The sequence below is a fragment of the Rattus rattus genome, chromosome 2, assembly GCF_011064425.1.
Source record: "Rattus rattus isolate New Zealand chromosome 2, Rrattus_CSIRO_v1, whole genome shotgun sequence".
Taxonomy (NCBI): domain Eukaryota; kingdom Metazoa; phylum Chordata; class Mammalia; order Rodentia; family Muridae; genus Rattus; species Rattus rattus.
This window is the reverse complement of record NC_046155.1, coordinates 215,540,903-215,560,471: the sequence shown is the minus strand read 5'-3', so window position 1 is coordinate 215,560,471 and position 19,569 is coordinate 215,540,903. Positions and strand designations below refer to the sequence as shown.

Below are 19,569 nucleotides of genomic sequence, written 5' to 3'. Positions count from 1 at the left end.
TACCCTTCCTGGTTGCAGCACTCAGGAGAGCTTGCCCTGCACTGGCCTGGGCAGCACAGTGGAACTGACCTGGTGGTGTAAGTGCAGTTGAGCCAGCCTGAGGGTAGGAGAGCAGGAAAGCTGGCCCTGCCCATTTGCCAGCTTTGGCCTTGGGTAAGATAGTCCAGGCAGTGCTGGAGAGCTGGCTCTGGTTGTGTGGGTGTGGGAGAGCTGGCGAGCTGACCAGCCTAACTACCACCCAAGCCCAGATTCAGGGCTTTGAGTTGGCCCACACCGTTATCTGCCCCATCTGTGAACTGCTCTGCATGAAGGAACTGGTCCTGCGGCAGCATCTCCAGGACACAGGGCAGAGATAGCAGAGTGGAGAGCCTGGTGAGGATCCAGGACTGATAGTGCAGCACAAGTCAGAGGCTTGGAACAGACCAGTGACTCACTGCAATAAACATCTGCAAGGAAAGATGTGTGGACAAAAGGGTAGACTGTGGGGACACACCGACAGTGCAACTTGGTTTCGTTTTGGTTTGGGGGGCTGAGTTGCAAGGGTGGAGGGCAGATATCAATGGACAGGGAGATGAGTAGGATTCGGGTGCATGATAAGAAATTCATACAGGATCAACAAAAGGGTAAATAATAATAAATGTTGCAACTATTAAGAAAAAATGTAAAAATCTGGGGTGACTTGGTAGCTGACCATGCATGGCTGGCGTCTTGAGGCCCTGGGTTTGATTCCCCATCCCTTAAATTTATTAGATTTTAGAGCTTACGTCAGAGAATCAACAAGTTTTGTTGTTGTTAGAAAGAGACAAGAAATATTTAAATATTCAGTGATTTCTGAAGTGAGGTTTTTTTTTTTTAAGTTAGTGCATATTAAAAGAGAAGAGCTTTAAATCTGAGGAGCAGGGACAGCCTGTGACGGTGTTCATACAGGAAGGGGAGGCTAGCAAGCCTGGTTTCCTTGCTGCTCCGTGATGATTCTCCACATCACTGTGGTAGCATGCAGTGCGAAGCCAATAGGAAATGACTGAGCAACCATTTTCATTTCTAGCATTAATGCAACAGTAGTAGCTTATAAGTAACTAGCAGTATTTTTCAAGTTATAAAAATGAATTTGGAATGAATATATGTATTGTTAGACAGCTGGTAATCCTTCCTAATCTAATTAAATGAATTCAATAGTTTACATTCTGTCACCCCTCTAATCTCACAGAGACCAAGAATCACTTCCAAAGTTCACATCATTCTTTTCCTGTTTCTGACCAGTAATCAACACTAGAGGCCTGAGAAAATGACAGATTTCATATTTAAATTTTTCTGATCACTACTCAGATTTTAGTTGATTGGATTTGTCTCCCATAGGTCATTATTTGTATTCCCTTTCCCAAATACTGAGACTTCATTTGTTAGATTTTCCTTTGTATTTGGAATCTCTTAAACTTGAGTTTGAGCCGTACGTTCAGAGTGTGAGTTACTGTTTCACTTCCCAGAAGAGCATTTACGTGTCTAGTGATTGGTGTTAATCTACTAGTTTAGCCTCCATTTATAATAGTGATTGACTTTAATAATGGTAGTAGAATTTATCAATCACTTTAATTCTGCTGATAACTTAAAATACATGTCATTTCTTAGTTTTAATGACATTTTTGCCAACCTATGCATGGTAATCCCCATGAATCATTAAATTCAGTGTTTCTGGGGTGGAGTGTGAATGCAAACCTTCTTATCTAAGTCAGCAGAATCAAATGAGTGCTGGTCTGCCCGTTGCTTCCCAGCCACTTATGTCCTAAGAAAAGTCATTTTAGTCAATATTATAAGGTACGATGGTTTCAACATTGCAGCCTTGAACCTTCCCCATCTGTTCAAAATAGGAAGTTGACTCTAACCTCTTACTCCTCAGCCCCTTCTTTGTAAGGCAGTATTTCTTCTCTTTGGGAACCTTCAAAGTATACTGCAGTTTTTGCCCAGTGCTAGACAGCCAATGAGAAGTAAAAGCATATAACTGAAAAGTTTAAGCTGTAGGAAAACTTTAAATAAGGTCTAATTGACTGATGAGTATGAAAACTCCGTAACTGTATATAACTAAAGTATGAATTCAGCTTCTTAAAGGCATACACAATTACTACATTTATTTTTATCGCATATGTCTTAGAATTCTGTTTATGTACTAACATACATAAGACACACATACAGAAAGGACTAGAAAACTAAATGCTAGTGATTCTCAGCAGGAGGTGAATTGTCTTGCCCAAGGACATTTACAGATGTATGGAGATGGTTGGGGATGCTATCGGCATCAGGGACAGACGCGCAGGACATATGAAACACCCCTGACACTCTAAATAGCTAACCTGCCTGAACTGTCCACAGCGCTCTTGCTGAGAACACTGGTGCACACAGAAACCATGCTGATCTCCAGTTGGGGTTTCTAAAATAGTAGGAGTAGTGAATTCAGACTTTAATGACACTCTGATACCTACCCTTTCTAAAGCTTTCTAGTTGGTATGTTAACTATTTCTTGACTTGTCCTATTCATATTCCGAAGATTTGTGGAATTATCTGCCTGTGACATCTTGAAGTTCAAATATAAAGTTGGAAGACTAGAACAGGTTGAACAGAGCTTTTACATATGTGACTGAAATAAACAGAACATCTACTCTGACAGATGGTGTTCAGTCTCAGTCGTATGGCAGGATACTGATTTCCATGAGTGTGACCCTCCCTCATAGCTTCTGTGACTTCTGGTGTGACTCGTTACTGAGACCGGCACTGCCGATCTTTCTGGGAAGACTTTTGATTCACCTTTGCCATCTCCCAGCCTGTCTGTAGTTAGCCCTCCTCAGAGGGCTCTCGTTCTGTGTTCTGCCTCTCACAGCTGATGGACTCCCTGTCTCTCTGATCACTTCTCGTAGTCCTGTGTCATGGACTCCATTACATCTTCCTAAGCCTTCAAAGTTTCTGCTCAGAGGTTTCCTGTCTTTAGTTGTTTCACTTCTGTGTCTTTTTCATGCCAATGGCTTTCCTTTATTTGTTGTAAATTCCTAACGACGGAGGACTGTTGTATGACAACTCTTCTCTCCTGTGAGTGACATTAATCTCACTGAGTCTTGTGCCCATGCACTCTTGTTAGAACTTCACATTTGTGCTAGGACAGACAGTGTACAGTTTATGTTTAGGATAAACGGGAAACTTGTGCCGGACACTTGCCCAAATGAGAACAGCTGGGACTGGGGCTGTGGGCCATTCCTCCAGTGTTCCTTTGCAGACTGCCTCTGCTTCTCCTGGCTCTCTGAGTGCTGGGGAAACCCCCTGTTATTTAGGGCTTGCAGCCTATTCAGCTTTAATTTTTTTTAACCTTTGAATCTTTATTTGTCCCAGGTTTCTTTCAGTTTGACTTCCACCAGATGTGTTGGTTATGTGTTCATAGCTTTTATCATAGCAAGGATGGCATCCATACAGACTACCTCAGACACTCCCAAGGAATGTCTGTCCCAGATGTCTCCAGTCACTTCCATCATATGAAAGGTTAACATTTCTAATATATTCTTTTCAGGCTCACCAGTGGCCTGGTGCTGCTAACACCAGTGGGCAGTTCTTCCCCCTCTTGTTTGACCGGTCACCAGTGTCGAATGCATCTGGTACTTCCTAATGCATGGGTTCCGAGACACCACCTCTCTTGGGTTTCTCTCTTATCTTGTGAGTCAGTCCTCTCTTCCTTATGCTAACTGCTTCCTGGTTCCTGGCATGTCTAATAGACTGTTCCTCCACAGTTCCACTCTTTCATTCCCTGCTTATGCTGACACCTTTGGTAACCACATGACTTTAAATAAAACGCAGGTAGCAGTGAGTGTCTGCTGTCTTATGCTTATCCCAGGCATCTTTCCTGAGCTCCAGCTGTACGTCATATGCTATTGAAGCCCCTGAGCTGCATGTGACTGTTGAATACCTGAAATACCACTCGTGTGACTTAGGAACTCAAACCTTAATTTTAAAACTGTGCATGGCCCAAAGGGACCATAGAGTTCAGTTCTGTTCTGTCTGCTTTTACTTAAGTCTATATCTGATCCCAAGGAAATCATTTGGTAAAGAATTGCTGGTTTTTAATTGGATGTGAGTAATGCTCTTCATAACAAACTTCCTTAGTTAGGTTTAGGATCTTTTATCAACATGACTTTGACACTGTTTTTAAAAGACACTCAGGAAGCTGAGGCAGAAGATGGGGAGTTGAAGATAGGCTATATAGGAAGTTTGAGATTAGCCTGGGCTCTGGCCAATGACTTCCATAGATACTGTGTTTATCTCTACCTTCTCTCATTTAGGCCAGAGCATTAGAGTCTAGTAGTGGTTAGCAAAGCGAATTTAGGCATATGGTCTGTTACACATGCTATGGTCTTGAGTGACCTTTTTCATATTAGTGTTCATACAAGTAAAAAATATTTAAATACCAAAATATCTGTGGCTTCCAATACAGTAGAAGTTACAAAAGTACTTTGCATAACTGTATTCAGAATTGCTCTAATGAGTGAACCATGTTTTAAAGTTCTCTAATTTTCCACTAGATTTTAGAAAGGGAAACAAAACACTGTGTTCAATGACTACACTTCAGGAATCTCTTCTACTAAAATTCTTACTCAAATGGCACGTGGGCATTATTTCAAAAGAGAGCTTTTTAGGAGTACTGACCAAAACTCTGTAAGTTAGCACTGTGCTTTCAGGGGAGGAAGATATGGGCTGTTGGTTCATTTAAGACAGGGGTAAAGGGGAGCTGGGAGAGGAGGCTCTGGAAAAATGACTGAGTCATATCCACAGGAGACCAAGATATTCACTGTCTTAATGTGCTTTACTCTCAGCCGTTGATTGCATTTTGCAGTCTTTATAGTTTTAAACTGGTTGGCATCTTCGCATATTTTCACATAATAAGGCATATAAAGTTATAGTAGAATTTATTTCAAAGTACTCAGAATTAGGGCAAATTTTTCTTTACTTTCTTTTCTAATAATAAACTTACTCTGTGTGTGTGTGTGTGTGTGTGTGTGTGTGTGTGTGTGTGTTGAAGAAAATGAGTCCACCCTCACCTTTACGCCACTCGTCGTCTGCTCACTGCGACCATGATACGTCTTCAGTTAGAGCCAGTGTATGAACACCTACCTCACCCTCCCAGCCATGGGCAGCTAGCATTTTCCCTTTTTTCATACCAGTGTTTGTGGAAGTCATTCTGATTCTACAAAAGGGAATTCTTTAAAGTATTTTATTTACTAGCTTACTTAGAGTGGGTACTTCTGTAACTAATGAATCTCCTTCCTTAACAAGGAGAAAATGAAGTATACATAATCTGTATGGCATAAATAATAATTCTTGTTTCCTTTATAAATTCCTATGACTCAGGGTAATTCTTAATTAGATCTACACCGGGATATAGCTTGGTTTTAAGCATCTTAAGTTGTATCTACTACAAGCTTTGGTAGGAAAAGAGCTGCCTACATTTTCTCATTTATTCTCCTCAGGCTGAAGAGAGTATCTGTACTGAAAGTCCCAGGGCTTCCCTGAGAGAGCATAAGGGCCTTTGCATTTTGTGGTTTAGTCAGTTGGGGGTGAGTAGTGAGCGTCTGTGATATCATACAAGTTACTGGTAATGTTTTCTGAAAATGAATATCCATCACTTATTGAAAGTAGTCAACTAAAAATGGAAATGGGGTTTAGGAGCCAGACCTTCTGGTAAGGATAGACACCTCAAGATGAAGAAAGAGTTGGCTTGTATTTTCTAGAATCTTAACTGTGCATTTTCAGGAAGCTTTTTCATTGAATGAAAACTGAATGAAATGTAAAGAATGGCTCTTCTGTTGTTCTTAGTCAGCACCTTGCCTGCCCATCTCTCAGCCAAGGTGATGACACATACAGAAACTGACACTGAGTGTACGAGGTGACTGTCAGCATTCTAAAGTCCTGTCAGGCTCCGTGTTATAAACGCCCAACGAGGAGGATCTGCTCATTGCAGTGTACTTTTCTCTCTGAAAAATACTTTCATAAGAAGTAAACTTAAGAATGACTTTTCAACAGTTCTTATCTTTTTTGAAAGTAAATTCAGAAACATTGTATTGGCAGAAATACCTAGTGAAAACTGTTCGTTGGTTTTCAAAAGTAAATACTTTACTTGTACCTAAAAATGAGTCCATGCAAATTAACTAGGCTGTGCTTATTGGAGGGGCTGTTCTGTGCAGAGGCTCAACCCACCACATGGCAAAGTGACCATGACAGTCAGCCCCTAGGCTTGCCCAACCTATCAGAGATTCCACAGACACAGAAGTCATAGTCACCTGACAGTGGGGAGTTTAACAGGAGCAGGTATGTAACATTGGGGGGACAGGAAGAGAATAGATCTGGTTACTAATGCTCCTAGTTGTTTCATGATGCTGTTAGAAATCTGGACAGTGAGTACAATACACAGCACTACTGTCTGTTCAAGGACTTACTCAATATAGCACTCGAAGTCCTAGCCAGAGAAATCAGACAACAAAAGGAGGTCAATTGGAAAAGAAGAAGTCAAAATTTCACTATTTGCGGATGATATAATACTATATTTAAGTGACCCCAAAAGTTCCACCAGAGAACTACTAAGCCTGATAAACAACTTCAGCAAAGTGGCTGGGTATAAAATTAACTCAAGCAAATCAATAGCCTTCCTCTACTCAAAGAATTAACAGACTGAGCAAGAAATTAGAGAAATGACACCCTTCACAATAGTCCCAAATAATATAAAGTACTTCGGTGTGACTCTAACCAAGCAAGTGAAAGATCTGTATGATAAGAACTTCACGCCTCTGAAGAAAGAAATTGAAGAAGATCTCAGAAGATGGAAAGACCTCGTATGTTCATGGATTGACAGAATTAATATAGTAAAAATGGACATTTTGCCAAAAGCAATCTACAGATTTAATGCAGTCCCCATCAAAATTCCAACTCAATTCTTTATAGAGTTAGAAAGAGCAATTTGCAAATTCATTTGGAATAACAAAAAACACAGGATAGGGAAAGCTATCCTCAACAATAAAAGAACTTCTGGGGAAATGACCATCCCTGATCTTAAGCTGTATTACAGAGCATTAGTGATAAAAAAAAAAAAACAAACAAACAAACAAACAAAAAAAAAACTGTATGGTATTGGCACAGAGACAGGCAGATAGATCAGTGGAAAAGAATTGAAGACCCAAAAATGAACCCACACATTTATGGTCACTTGATCTTTAACAAAGGAGCTAAAACCATCCAATGGAAAAAATGATGCTGGTTCAACTGGAGGTCAGCATGTAGAAGAATGCAAATCGAATTATTTTTATTACCCTGTACAAAGCTTAAGCCCAAGTAGATCAAGGACCTCCACATCAAACCAGACACACTCAAACTTATAGAAGAAAAAGTGGGGGAAAAGACTCGATCACATAGGCACTGGGAAAACTTTCCTGAACAGAACACCAATGGCTTATGCTTTAAGATCAAGAATTGACAAATGGGACCTCATAAAACTACAAAGCTTCTATAAGGCAAAGGACATTGTCATTAGGACAAAATGGCAACCAACAGATTGGGAAAAAATATCTTTATCAATTTTACATCTGAAAGAGGGCTAATATCCAAAATATACAAAGAACTCAAGAAGTTAGACTTCAGAGAGCCAAATAACCCTATTAAAATGGGGTACAGAGCTAAACAAAGAATTTTCAACTGAGGAATATCGAATGGCTGAGAAGTACCTAAGGAAATGTTCAATATCTTTAGTTATCAGGGAAATGCAAATCAAAACAACCCCGAGATTCCACCTCACACCAGTCAGAATGGTTAAGATCAAAAATTCAGGTGACAACAGATGCTGGCGAGGATGTGGAGAAAGAGGAACACTCCTCCATTGTTGGTGGTATTACAAATTAGTACAACCACTTTGGAAATTAGTCTGGAGGTTCCTCAGAAAATTGGACATTCCAGTACTTGAGGACCCAACCATACTTCTCCTGGGCATGTACCCAAAAGATGCTCCAACATACAACAAAGACACATGCTCCACTATGTTCATAGCAGCCTTACTTATAATAGCCAGAAGCTGGAAAGAACCCAGACACCCTTCAATAGAGGAATGGATATAGAAAATATGGTACATCTACACAATTGAGTACTACTCAGCTATCAAAAACAATGACTTCATGAAATTCTTAGGCAAATGGAACTAGAAAACAGCATTCTGAGTGAGGTAACCCAATCACATAAAAATACACATGATGTGCATTCACTGCTAAGTGGATATTAGCCCAAAAGCTCGAATTGCCCAAGATACAATCAACCAACCACATGACGCTTAAGGAGGATGACCAAAGTGTGGATGCTTCACTCCTTCTTAAAAGGGGGAACAAAAATATTCATAGCAGGAGATATGGAGGCAAAGTTTGGAGCAGAGACTGAAGGAACTCCCATTCAGAGCCTGCCCCACATGTGGCCCATACATATACAGCCACTAAAACGAGATAAGATTGATGAAGCTAAGAAGTGCATGCTGACAGGAATGGGATATAGCTGTCTCCTGAGAGACACAGCCAGAGCATGTCAAATACAGAAGTGAATGCTAGAAGCAAACCATTAAACTGAGAACTGGACCCCCATTGGAAGAATTAGAGAAAGGATTGAAAGAGCTGAAGGGGCTTGAGACCCTATAAGAACAACAATGCTAACCAACCAGCACTCCCAGGGACTAAACCACTACCCAAAGTCTAAACATGGACTGACCCAGGGTTCCAACTGCATATGCAGCAGAGGATGGTCTTGATGGGCACCAGTGGAAGGAGAAGCCCTTGGTCCTGCCAAGGTTGGACCCCCAGTGTAGGGGAATGTCGGTGGGCAGGAAGAAGGGATAGATGGGGAGGGGAATGGGATAGGGGGCTATCCAGGAAACCGGGGAAGGGAATAACATTTGAAATGTAAATAAAAATAAAAGAAAAAAACATAAGAATACTGAGAAAAAGAAAATATATTCATAAATAAACACATTATATTTATGTATACATATGTATATTTATAATAAAAGTAAAAATATATCAGAAAGCTAATATATCACAAGTCCTGTGGTGCCTCTATTTACTGTTCTCCTTTTAAAAATCGAGCTGCTGACAGTACTGTACATTCTGAGAGTAAGTACTTGGAATTTGTGTTGAAATGTAGATGTGAAATAGGTGGGCTTGGATGTGTGCTTATTTTGTATACCTGCCCATCTTTTGCAGGAGACTGAGTTCTCCTATTTATGGCTATTGAATTTGAGAAAAATAGGAAGTGATCAGGTTTTTTCTTTCTGAGGGATACCTTATTTTCCCTCCTACTTTTGGTATTAACATGAAAGTTTGATTTCTTCTTAGTCTTTAATGTGTATGTTGAAGTAAGTATTTAAAGAATTGAAAGTAAATTGCTTAAAAGAAAATGGCAAAGGCAGTTATAAGAATTATACCTTAACTTTTTTACTAAAAATAATTTTTCATACAGAATATTTTAATCTCATACAGTATATTTTGATCTATTTCTTCTCCTCCACCTCCTCTCTCATCCAACTCCATGTCTTCTTTCTCTTTTTCTTTAGAAAACAGACCAATTAAAAAAAAAAAGAACTAAAACAAAACAAAGTAAACAGACTAATGGGGTGGGATACAAGACACACTCTGCAGCACACACATAAAACCCATAAAAACACCAAATCAGAACCATAATGAATAAGCAAAAGACAAATAAGTTTAAAAACAAATAAAAGCATTCTGCGATAAAGAATCTCTAAAACCCCGCTGAGTTCATTCTGTGTTGTCCATCTACTGCTAGGCATGGGGCTTCCCTTAAGTCTGGTCTGTATACGCACTGAGACTCTATTGGAGATGTGTAATTTGTCCTTAGCAAGCACTTATCAGTTGGAGATAGCTTCTGTGTTAGGGACGAGGGTTGTATCTACTGTTCTTCTCAGCACTGGGGCCCCATCAACAGGCTTGAACCTGTGGCAGGCCTGTGCCTACTGCCACAGTCTCTGCGAGTCCATGTGTCTGTCAGGCCTGTCTGGAAGATCCTGTTCCCTTGGCATTGCCCTCTGGCTCTGAGTTGTGCTGCCTCCTTGTCTGTATCCCTGAGGGAGCTGTCCCATTTAGAGCTGAGGGTTCCAAGGCCTCTCACTGCACACTGTCCAGCCATGGGTCTCAGTGTTGGTCCCTGTCTCCTGTAGGAGGAAGCCTCTCTGAGTGAAGCACAGGGCTGATTCTCAGACAGCTCTTATGCTCCTTTACAGGGAAAAGGAATAGAAGATGTTTTTAGAAACTGACTTCTCAAAAAAAAAAAACCAAAAACAAAAAACTGACCTTTCTTTAATTTGAGATATAGGAAATTTCTAAATCATGATTATGCTTAAAATTTAATTTATAATTTTTTAGAAATTAAATCATATCATTATCTGTAGATATTGTAATTGCATTCCCACCTCCCAACATTGTCAGTATCTTACCAAGCCAATAAGTGAATTTTTTCATTAACTCTTTTCTTGCTTAAACTTTGCTTCTGTTTTTAGTTCTTTTGTTTTAATTATAGAGAGAGTTTATCCCAATACAATCAGGATCTGAAATACAAGATTATATATTAAGTAAGAACCTAGTAGTGCTTTTGTCTCTGGCACTAGATCCAGTTAATAACTAAATCTAAAAAACAAATAATGCTTTCATGAGAGTTGTAGCTAATCCTACATAGATAAACGTTCTATATGTCTTGGTCTTCTGATGGGAAAGACAGTGTGCATGGGTGGGGGTGGGGGTGTATGTATGGAGGTCAGAGGAAAATTCTACGTGGGTCCCCAGGTTTGTGCAGCAAGTGCCTTTACCCATAAGCTCTCAGTGCCCAACAGTCCATAGTTAAATAGTCACGGAACTACCATAAAGAAGCCGACACTTGTTGACTTTAGAGTTTCACATAAGAAAGACAGCGTTATGTAGAAAATAATGTCTCCAAACAAGATCCAAGGGTGTGTGTGTGTGTGTGTGTGTGTGTGTGTGTGTGTGTGTGTGTGTGTGTGTTGAGACAGCCTCGATGTATTATAATAGGCTGTCCTCAGACTCAGCAATCCCTCTCCCTCCACCTTCTGAGTGCTGGGATTATGTATGTAGGGATTAAGTATATAACCCCGTATGAATTTAGTTTTAGTATTTGAGAAGAAATAGAACAGATCAGTTAAGTGGCATAGACTGGGAGGAAACACACACCTGAGTCACAAATCTCATAAACTCCTCTCAGTCTTCTAATGTAACAGTGTCTCCAAAATCAGGTTGTGACGTAATGTATTTGAATATGAATAATTTATCCTTCAAATGGTGGTTACTTTATTTTTATTTTGTGTGTATGAATGTTTTGTCTAATGTGCATGTCTGCTCCATATATATATGCGGCATGCCTTGGAGCTGGAGTTTCAAACGATTATGAGCCATGATGTGGGTGCTAAGAATCAAACCCAGGTCCTCTGGAACAGCCTGGAGTTACCAAGCCAATTCTCCATCCCTCAAATACAGTTTTTACTAATTAAAAGGGAAAAAAAACAGTAGGAGGATTATAGGTAATTTATTTCTCTGATGGGGTAAAAATTACTGCTTCTCAACATGAATAACTTGTCATTTTATTTTGTATGTTTTGCAGATGAATGTTTTACCTGTGTGTGTATATGTCTGTGCACCATGTGTGTGCATTGCCCCTGGAGACCAGAAGAGGGCATCAAATTCTGTGGAACTTTAGTTACAGACAGTTGTGTGTCCTCATGGGTTCTAGACATTATCTGGAAGAGCAGTCAGGGATCATTGCCACTGAACCATATCTCTGGCCCCAAATACTACTTTTTAGCAAGTCAATCAATATGTAAACATGAATATATTTTATAACAACTACTCATTCATACATATTTGACATGTTTGTCATAATTATCATCATCATACATGAAAAGTCATAGAGGTAATAGAAAACTATCTAATAAATGCTCACATTTAAATATCACTAATTATGCCAAAAACACATTAAACAATCTTTGTATCTCCAACATTCAGTCAAGATTTGTATTTTCATAGATGGTTATATTATTGGTAACAATTCTACTAGTGTAAGTTTCAGTTAACCTAGAAAGAAAAACTTGTGGACTAACTGTATTATAAAATGTCAGTGTTTTAAATGTATCTATTCCATTGTGGTTTCATTCAGGCAAAACTTGTGGCAATACTATGAGTGATAATCAGTTCTGCACATCTTATCAGGTGTCATGTGTTGTCAGGGTGTCCCACTACTGCTGCTGGTGAGCTCAGTCTTTGATGAAGGAGGTGGACATCAGATCTCTCCATTATGAAAATAAAGTGCTCCTGCTTTAGTTACTGCATTCTATAGGTCTTGTGAATGTTTTCTTCCCAACAGAGTTCCTCAGGAGTGTCAGAATCCATTTGTAGCTTTCCTCAATTTTCCTAGTGAGAATACAAAATGCCACTTTTCCAAAGTAACCATTCCCTCCCACTTTAGGACTGAGCACAGTTAGAGTCCATGAAGGGAGGGGAACATGGCAGGCAGGTATGGTACTGGAACAGTAGTTGAGAGCACACATCTTGAAGCACAAGGCAGAAAGACAGAGATGTGGGGCGGCAGGCTGTGAAAAAGTACCCTGATTCCTGGTCAAGACTGGTCGAATCCCCAGGGAACCCTAAGGGACAGCAGGAACATTCCCAGTCTCTCCCAGCAGATCAGGCCCCTCTCAAGTAGCTACAGCCCCCACAGCCCCCTGTGGAGAGGTTTGAGACAGATCAGTCACGTAGGGCAACACCCCAAGCCCCTCCTCCACAGGTGAGGATATGACCACAGGACACTTAGGCTCAGGACAGATCATTTGCAGACATCCCCAAATATGGATAAGGTGTTCCCAAGCTCTCAGGCCAAGCCAATGAGAAGTACCTGCTTTCATCCTGAAACTGTAGTTAAGAATCCTATTCAGAAGGATTAAAGGTGTGTAAGAATTACTGCATCATCTGAGAGCTTCTGTCATAAGAGCTGTAACACTGCTGCTTGGCTGCTTGGGGAAGAGATTTACTCTCCCAAAGTCACAGCCAGAAGCTCTCCTGCACCCCACTAGCTAGTCAGTTCCCTGCTGGCTCAGCCCGGCCTGAATCCCAGCACAGCAGCAGGAGGCAGAGCAGCACTAGCAGCAGAGGCAGCAGAAAGATGTCCCCCTCTCTGCCTGAGTTCCCTCCCCTTCACCTGAACCCACGCACCTAGCCAGACCAGAGATCTCTGTGGAAAGCCTCAAACACGGAGGCCCACAGAGAGACACTGGGAATGACATGGACATTTGGAACCTCAAAGCCCGCCTCCCGTGTCACGCCTCCTCCAACAAAGCCACACCTCCTAATACTTCACAAAAAGTTCCATCAACTGGAAACCAAGTTTCCAAACATGTGAATCTGTGGGAGCCATTCTCATTTGTCACCACAGCTACCAACTGCAAATATAAGTTGCTCTGATGATGGTTCAGAGATGCTTGGTTCTGAGTAGAATGATAAGTCATTAGAATTGTTGTAATACTATGTCCATTGAGCACTGTGACGGTAGTAGATTTTCTCCAGAGCCTATGGTCTGTCTAGGTTCTTAGTCTGATAGTGGTGCCAGGTATGGGTATATTCTTGTGACGAGAACCTTGCATCCTACCAGAGAGTGGTCAGTTGCCCCCAGGACGTTTGTGCCACTGTTGCAGCAGTGTGTGTGTCTGCCAGGAGAGTCAGTGTAGCCCGGTCTTCACAGCTTGACAGACCTCTTCTGGCAGCTCCTTATCATCTTACAGAACTATGAAAACTTGTTGCTAAGAAGGGAGCTTCCAGGTCAGTACCAGCTTTATTTCATCATGTTATATGACACAACTATGTGGTGTCTTCAGCAATTGTGGCTTGCCATAGATTCTGGAGGGTAACCAGGAGCAGTGGCAACCATCTGTAAAGTTAGAGGTTTAGGGGACCTTGCTGGGCAGCAGCTCCAAAGGAAGTGACTGGTTCCAGCACTGGGCTTCCTATGGGCTATACTGGGATAGCTGGTAGGGTCATGCTGAAATAACTCCCTCTCTCTCTCTCTCTCTCTCTCTCTCTCTCTCTCTCTCTCTCTCTCTCTCTGTGTGTGTGTGTGTGTGTGTGTGTGTGTGTGTGTGTGCACGCATGTGCATGCTCCTATAAACTTGTACAGTAACAGGTTTACATATGTATTATTTGGAAAGTCTTTGGTGTTAAAGCCTTTCCCACCCTTCCTCCTGTATCTTATACCACATTTCCAAATTCCAGTATACCTCCTCCTGATCCATTACCTTCCTTTAGCCCTTTATAACAGTGTATTCTCTCTCCTTTTCCTTGAAAAGCCTTCCCTCAAGGCCCCTTAGTGATTTTCTGACCTCTATGGATATTCCAAATTACACAAACATATCTGAAGTTTCCAAGCTACCATCCACAGATAAGAGAGAATGTGATGTTTGTCTTTCTGGGGCACAGCTCTCAGCTCAATTGTTTCAAGCGTCATCCACTTACTTGAGATGTTCAATTTTGTTTTTCTTAATAGCTGAATGGTATTCCATTGTGTAAATATACCATATGTTTAGTCTGTTTCAGTTTCCTGGCTGTTGTGAGAAAAACAGCAGTAGACGTGGATGAGCAGATGTCCCTCACAGGAGATGGAATACTGTGGGTATATTCCCAGGAAAGATTAACTGGATTATATGGTAGACTTATAAGAAATCTCCACACGATTTCCATCCTGAATAATCAGTTTACTCTCTCACCAGCAGCAAATGAGTGTTCTCTTCCCACACCCAAGCCACCATTTTTTCTCTCTTCTTCCTCCTCCTCTTCTCTCCTCCCCCTCCTCCCCTTCCTCCCCCTCCCTGTCTTCCCCTCTTCTTCCTCTCCCCCTCCCCCTCTCTCTCCTCCTCCTCCTCTTCCTCCCCCCTCCTCCTCCTCTTCCTCTTTGCCTCATTCTGACATTGGTGAGATGAAGTCTCAAAGAAGTTTTAACGTGCAATTCCCTGATGCCTAAGGACATTAAACACTTTTAAGAGTTTCTCAGTAGTTTGCATTTCATATTTTGAAAACTTAGTTCTGTGCTACATTTTTATTGGGTTTTCTTTCTTTCTTTCTTTCCTTCTTTCTTTCTTTCTTTCTTTAGTTCATTTTATATTTTAAATACTAACCCTCTGTGTTGTTGGTAAAGATTTTTACAAGTTCTGTACGTGCCTCTCTAATGGAGAAATGGTATCCTTGGCCACATAGAAATTTTGATCCCATGAGGTCCTGCTCATTAGTTGTTGGCTGTGTTTCCTGAGCTGACAGGGACCTACCTGTTCAGAAAACCCTTGTGCCACTGAGCTCAAGCATAGTTCCTACTTTCTCTTCTCTCAGAGCCAGGGCTTTGGGCCTTTTGTAGTTGTCTATGAATGATTTTTTTTTTCAGTTTACGTGGAGAATTACATTAGTAATAGTATTACTATAGTAGTGATGATTACACTGCATCTGTAGATGACTTCCTGAAGGATGGCCATTTTCACAACAGAAACCCTATCATCCTGTCACTCCATGAGCATAGACGAACTGTCCGTCTTCTGAGATGTCTTCAGTTTCTTCTGTTGCCTTGAAGTGTTCACTGTGCACATCTCCTACTTCTCTGGTTAGACTTTGTCCATGCTTTGCTGCTGCTGCTGGTGGTTGTTGAGGCTGTGGTGAATGTGTTGTTCCCTTGGTTTCTTTCCTGCTGTTTGCCCTCTGTATATATAAAGACTACTGACTTCTGTGTGCTGATTTTGCCTTCTCATATATTGCTGAAAGGGTCTATCAGTTGTAGACATTTTCTGGTACCATCTTTAGGATCGTTTACATATAGAACGAGGTCATCTACAATAAAGATACTTCAACCTTTCATTCGGCTGCTCCAAGTAAGACTCGGGACTGTCAGACATGATTGGAGAGAGTTGCGCCTGTCCTTTTGTCTGCAGCATGGACCACTTGGCCTCCGAGTGTGTCCTTGCTTGTGATGCTCAAGGTTCGTTCTCTCCTGCCCCACAGAGCTTTTATTTTTTAAAAAACAGTTCTAATGCTACAAATGGATAATGAAATTCAGAAACTACATTCTAGGACTCAGCACATTCACTTTGAAATAAAAAAGCCTTGTTTAGAAGAGGTTTCCCCATAAAATAAATAAAATATTTTAAAAAAATATATATATCTAGGCCTAATGCAAAGGACAAAAAAGAAGAAATTTCCGTATACCTGGGAGTTCCCACAGCACAGTTACCTGTGTTCGTCTAAATCAGATGCCTTCATTTTTAATAATTATCTGATGCATTAGAATATACTATATTTGTATAGATTATGAAGAATAGAATATATTAAATTCGTATAGTTTGTGACATATAGAATATATTATATTGGTATAGATTGTGTTGTATAGAATATATTATATTGGTATAGATTATGAAGAAAATAATATATCAGTACAGATTGTATAATATAGAATATATTAATTATATTGGTATAGATTATGAAGTATAGATCATTTTTTTCAAAATGTCCAGCTAGTTATCTGACACCACAAATTAACACAATCTCTTCATTCTCATATGCTAATAAGCACTTGGCTCTTTTTAAAAATATTTTAAACATTCCTGTTGGTCTATATGTCACCTCAAGTCCGTGATGTTTTGCTTCAGTTGAAGAGACCTAAATATCCCTTATGAGTTTTGTTTTATTTCTGTTTGGTTAATTTTTCAGAAAGTAAAACTGGTTTTTAGATAATATAATTTTTTAAGCTAAAACTAACATACTGACATAGTAGTTCAGAGCATGATATAAAATTCAGGATATAAAGCCACTCTCTCTTACATGTTCAGTTTAGATGGCAATAGAGCTATGGTGATATGCTGTTTCCATGAGCAATGTCAGAGGAGACGTGACAATGTAAGAAATGTAAAACAAGGGGTTGGGGATTTAGCTCAGTGGTAGAGCGCTTACCTAGGAAGCGCAAGGCCCTGGGTTCGGTTCCCAGCTCCGGAAAAAAAAGAACCAAAAAAAAAAAAGAAAGAAAGAAAAAAAGAAATGTAAAACAAGACAGAGAGAGCAGTGGTGCTTCTGAGAGGCACAGGTACCTTGAGGAAATGTTCTGTGACCAGTGTGACACTCTACCTTCAATTCTGCCCACGATAATATGTGCATTTAAAAGACTTCAGTTAAAATGGACGTTTCTCTCCCCGGTGTTAGACAAACTGATCCAAAATTCATATGGATCATGAAAGAATTAGAAATCTTGATGGGGAAGAGAGAAAGAGAAAACAGAAGAAATAAACATAGCAAAGCACCAGTCCGTCCCTGACAAGGCTGGTGGTGGGTTTCAGGGGTCAGGACTCACCTCACATGAGAGGCTCTGGCTTGACGATCTGCATACATGTGCTTTTTCATGTGTGCTCTACATTACAGAAGCACTTGCAGCTTTATACATACAACCTTTAATAAACACTCCCTATCTTCTAAAGCTATTCTACTGGAACATAGTAGGTTTTATTTCATTTTTAATAGGCAAGTGTCTTAGTTAGGATTTCTATTGCTGTGAGGAGACACCATGACCAAGGCAACTCTTACAAAGGAAAACAGTTCATCGGGCCTGGGCTTACAGTTCAGAGGTTCAGTCCATTATCATCATGGTGGGAAGCATGGCAGCATCCAGGCAGGCATAGTGCTGGAGAAGGAGCTGAGAGTCCTACATCTGGCAACATAGAGAAAGAGTAACACTGGGCCTGACTTGAGCTTCTGAAACCTCAAAGCAGTGACACACTTCCTCCAACAAGACCACACCCACTCCAACAAGGCCACACCCACTCCAACAAGGCCACACCTTCTAATAATACGACTCCCTATGAACCTGTAGGGGCCATTTTTATTCAAACCGTCACAGCAGGTAACCAAACCATAATTCATTTATTTTCAATCTACTGTGCCTCCTATGTTGTTGGCGGAAATCTGTTGGCGGAATTTCTTTCTCTAAGGAAAGGTCAATGATGTTTTTAGGCCTTCAAATAATTACTTGAAGCTCACTTACACAGTGGGAGTAATTTACCTTGCTCTGGTTCTTCTAACTTAAATGTTACTACTATCCAATAAAATTCCTTCAAAGAAATATCTGGAATAGTAGTGTTTGACTAAGTATCTAGATACCATGGCTTAGCCAAATTGACAGGTAAGGTCATGGGGTTTTCAGTTGTTGAATGCTGATAAATGTAGACTTCTAATGTAAAATCTACTTAGAAAAGGACGGTGACAGTTTCTCTGTATCTTTTTATCTTCAGCCTCTCCACAAACATGCACTACTGTCTTTTCAAACTGTTATTTCTATATGCAATCGAAATGTAAAGCTAAGCTAATTTCTGTAATCCCTTTCTAAAATTTCTCTTTTGGGGTCTGAGAAGTGGGGGCTCACTGGTTAGAGAACTTGCCATGTAATCCCCAAGGACTCTAGTTCAGATGTTCAGTACCCAAGCTTATGCCGCATGGGCATGACATCATCCTGACAGTGACCTCTGAACCCAAGCAGTGGAGATGAGATCATAGAGCGAGCTAGCTTAGTTGTTGATAGTCTGTAAACTCTGGCTTTAAGTGAAAGACCCTACTCGATATAAGATAGCAAGCAATGGAAGAAAATACCAGATGTCAACATCTGGCTTTACACACAGGCACACCCATATGCATGCACACTCGTGTGCACTCACAAGAAAATGTAGTTTTTAACATTTTCTACTCTTGGAATTGAAAGCTGAAATCCAGAAGGTTTATTTTTTTCTCTCACTGTAATTCTTTTGCAAACTCTAATGAGGTAAATGAGGGAAAGTTTCGTTTTTATCATTTTAAATTACATTGTATTTCTGACTAAACAAGATCACTGTCATTGGAAAGCAAATGGGCCGTGCCAAACTCTTCCCATTCATTGCAGCTACAAGTTCACAAGAACCGAAATTGTTTAAATATTTTATGACTTTTCATTTGTCTTTTTTTTTTTTTTACTCAGAAGTAAGGTTAATCTGTGAATGAATGCCTTTTCCTCAGAGTTACAGACTTTGCATGTAAGGAAGAGACCTGCTTCGTTTGCTGTACATTTTTTCAGTACAGACCATTTCTGTTTTATTATTTAGTTTATCTTGTATCTGATTCCCAAATAGCCACTCAATAAGTGTTAGCCTTGGTTGGACGAAGGCCATAGAGTGCTTCTATGTAGACAGTGGGCACTGAGAGTGGGGGAGGGGCTACTTTCACAGTGCTCGAGGCTTGTGTATACCTGGGATTTTCTGAGTGGTTGGGGCTGCACCAGTGTTTAATTCTACTTATAGAGGACTAATGCAGACATACTCAGTGTCCTCGGGGCTGGGATTGGTGCCGCATATCACCATAGCAAGCTCTAAAAAGAAGCAAAGCTTTACTCGTAAATGTATGATGAATGCTTCATCATCAAGATTATTTGAAAGTGATATGAAGCTATAGTTTTTCC

At 40.5% G+C, this 19,569-nt stretch overlaps 1 protein-coding gene across 5 annotated transcripts in view; it reads left to right on the top strand.

Annotated features, from left to right (window-relative positions):
- The window catches only part of Ahi1 (Abelson helper integration site 1), a 132,361-nt gene that overhangs the window by 65,590 nt on the left and 47,202 nt on the right, over positions 1–19,569 (top strand). The gene's annotated exons all lie outside the window — the stretch shown is intronic.